Below are 3,796 nucleotides of genomic sequence, written 5' to 3'. Positions count from 1 at the left end.
TTTGGGAATGAATTTAAACTGGAATCTTTTTGTAAGTATTTTAATGCCATGTTCTATGACCGCAACTTGATTATAGGCCATCTTCAGGAATAAAGGCTGCCATATATTTCTTCAGCATTCCTCAGCTGAGTTCTGGGACCAGAACCGAGGCCAGAAGACCACCCCAAAGATACTGGATGATGGTCGGGTGTAGCAATAAGAAGCCAACAAGATGTTTTTAAAAATTGAGATATAGTTCACATTTGATGAAATTCATCCTTTGAAAGAGTAAAATTTAGTGATTTTTAGCATATTCACAAAGTTGTATAACCATCAACACTATTAATTCTAGAACATTTTATCACCCCAAAAAGAAACCCTATACCTCTTAGCAGTCATTCCCCATTCCTCTGTACCCCCAGTCCCTGGCTACCACTAACCTACTTTCTATATGGGTTTATCTATCCAGGAAATTTCATATAAATAGAATTGTACAATAAGTGGCTTTGTATCTGAAGAAGCCATTATTTTTAATGCAATAAGGTGGTCAATATAGAAGCCAGCTTCCATCATGGCCCCTGTATTAGTTTGTAGGGCTACCATAATAAAGTACCACAAATTGAAAGGTGTAAACCACAGAAATAAATTTTCTCACAGTTCTGGAAGGTAGAAGTCTGCAATCAAGGTGTCAGCAGGGTTGATTTCTTCTGAGGCCTCTCTCTTTTGCTTATAGATGGTCGTCTTCTCCCTGGGTCTACATGATGTCCCTCTGTGTCTGTGTCCCAATCTCCTCTTATAAGAACACAGGTCATATTGGGTTAGGGCTCACCCCGATGACCTCATTTAGCCTTTGACATGATTTGGATCTATGCCCTCACCCCCCAGATCTCATGTTAAGATGTAATCCCCAATATTGGAGGTGGAGTCTGCTGGGAGATGATTGGATCACAGGGGCAGATCCCTTATGGCTTGGGGCTGGGTGCTGTCTTCACAATAGTGAATGAGTTCTCACAAGATGTGGTTGTTTAAAAGTATATGGCACCTCCCTACCCTCTCTCTTATTCCCGTTCTGGCCACATGACATCCTGCTCCCTCTTTGCCTCCCATGTGATTGTAAGTTTCCTGAGGCCTCCCGAGAAGTTGAGCATATGCTCATGCTTCCTGTACAGCCTACAGAACCATAAGCCAGTTAAACCTCTTTTCCTTAAAATTACCCAGCCATAGGTATTTCTTTGTAGCAATGTAAGAATGGCTAATACAATCTTAATTACCACTGTAGAGAGCCTATCTCCAAACATAGTCACATTCCGAGGTACTGGGAGTTAGGACTTCAACATGAATTTTGAGGGGATACAACTCAGCCCATAATAGTCCTCCAATATTCCTTCCCCTGGAATTCATGCCCTTGTGTAGTCCCCTCCTGCATTGTGTCAGGGCCAACCTGTGTGATGTTGTACCAGCCATGTGAGTGCTGATAAGTCGGCAATTAGACTTAGCTGGAGTTAGACCCTCCAGCTCAGTCTAATTTTCAGAGGACTACAGCTCTAGGCAAAATCTGACTGCATCATCACAAGGGATCTCAAGAGAGAACTGAACAGCCAAGCTGTTCTTGAATTCTGACCCTAGAAACCATGAGATAACAAATTATCATATTCTTTTAAGTCATTAAGCTTGGGTATGATTTGGTAGGCAGCATTAGGTAACTGATACAGTTGGGGTGGGATGGTGGTGGTTCAAAGAGTCGATGATTATTATATACCCACTCTCTTTCAGCCATAGAATCATGTGTGGGAGTCTACTTCTTCAAGCCTCACAAGAGCTCTGCAAAATGTGTGTTATTATCCCTGTTTCACTGAGGCTCGGGGGGTTAAGGAACTTGCTGACTATTTAAATCTAGTCCAGCCTTTCTCCAAGATCTGTGGGTTTTCTACTGTATCATTGGGTCCCTATCATAGGAGACCACCACTCAGGGATGGTGGTGTGTACACAGTTAACTACCTGCTACCACTTAGCAGCAACAAGAGTCACCCAAAATATGTCTCATACTTAACGTTAGAATTCTACTTTGGAAAAGTCACGATTTTGTATTCAATTTTTTCCTCTCTCTTTCTCTCCTATTTTTCTTTCCTTTCTTTCTTCATGTGTGCATGTAGGTTTTAGTGTCTTTAAACCAAAATGACTTATTATATCACATGAATCTGTGGGCCGACTGAGCTCATTTGGATGGCCTGGTTCACATTTTTTTTTAAATCCAATCTATTTAAAAATAGAATCTGCCAGCTTAGCGTTTTCCACCAACTTGGGGAGCTGAAACTTTCACAACCTTCACAATCTTTTGCTTAGGTGCTGCCTTTGTAGGTGCCTTAGCAGCAGCCATTGCAGTCTTTTTAGATGCTTGCTTAGCCTTTTTTTGCTTCCTTAGCAGCCCTGAGAGCTTGTTCTCTTTGAGCCTTTCTAACTTCAGGTTTCTGATCCCTCTTGGCCATTATATCAGCAAGAGATGCACCAGTAATGGCCCTCTGGAATTTGACTGCTCGACGGGTTCTTTTCTTCTGAATTTCTTCTGACTGTCCCTTTTTGTGCTTCGTTCTGTAGAGGACAGTCCAGCTTATCTGCCGAAGATTACTCTTGGAAAGGAATGCCTACTCGCATTTTGAATTAAGAAACCGGAAAACCTTCCCTTCGGTCCTGGCGTAGCGCCTCCTGTGTCCGGAGTAGATCTTGTATCCGCTGAAACTGCACGGCTCGACTTTCATGGTGGCGGCTCCACGGGAGGGGAAAAAGATGGTAAAGAGAACGGTTCACATATTAAGCACATTCAACCAGGAACTTTGCTGAGGCTGCAATGTCCAGGATGCCTTCACTCTTGTACTGCAGCCTTGGTATAGATGTTGGCTGGGCCTTTCTTTCCACATTATCCCGTGTCAGTCAGTGGTCTTGTTTCTTTCTCTGGTGGCTGGCTTCCAGGACAGCTCTCAAATATTTTTTCATTATTATAATACTTTTGAAACAATACATCATAGGAAATTCAATTGTGAAAAAGAGAGCAAAAAATGTCCCTCTCCTTCCTGCCACAAGCCTTCCAGTTTCCTTTTTCGGAGGCAATGAGTTACCAGTATCTTACTTGGCCTTCCTGAGTTATTCTAAGCACATCTTTGTCTATCTGAGCACCTCTACATTTCCGAACCCAGCTACTATAGCATTTAAAATAAGTAAATAGCAGCACTCTTTACACACTGTTCTGCATCTTGTGTTTTTGCTGAACATATCTTGGCGATCCTTCTGTATCAGGATATGGAAAGCTATAGATCTGCCTCATCCTTTTAAACAGTTATGTAGAGTTTTGTTTTGTGGATCTTACATGACGCAATTTATCTAGTCCTGTATTGATGAGACTGTTTTCATTTCATATACTATGATATTGACGGTGATGGCATTTAATATAGTAACTTGTATTTAACTTTTAAAATTGACATAAAATGTCATGGGGTAGGCATCTTTCTAGTACATCACAGCAGCGCCACACTATAGCACTACTACTAAGTCATTTGTCAAATGTGTACATGTGCCTTGCTTATGGAAACACGTGGTCTAGTAAATGCTGCTGACTAGTACCTCTGGGCTTTTAAAAACTTGCATCATTAAGTCATACTTGGAGCTATGCACCACTACTGTAGGCTCCCTTCCCCCCATGAGATTTTAAAATATCCCATATCACTACTATTTCATTATCTTTAAAAAATTATCCCTTCTTGGCTTCAGTGACCCGCACCTCAGTCGCCACTTCATTTGCTGATTATGTTGCTACTTGAACCCA

General features: G+C 41.6%; 1 pseudogene; it reads right to left on the bottom strand.

Annotated features, from left to right (window-relative positions):
• Positions 1-2,236: 2,236 nt before the first annotated feature.
• On the bottom strand, positions 2,237-2,735 carry LOC100980488 (large ribosomal subunit protein eL24-like; annotated as a pseudogene).
• Between the last annotated feature and the right edge of the window lie 1,061 nt (positions 2,736-3,796).

Source organism: Pan paniscus, chromosome 21 (assembly GCF_029289425.2).
Source record: "Pan paniscus chromosome 21, NHGRI_mPanPan1-v2.0_pri, whole genome shotgun sequence".
NCBI lineage: Eukaryota > Metazoa > Chordata > Mammalia > Primates > Hominidae > Pan > Pan paniscus.
This window is presented reverse-complemented; position numbering and strand designations above follow the sequence as displayed.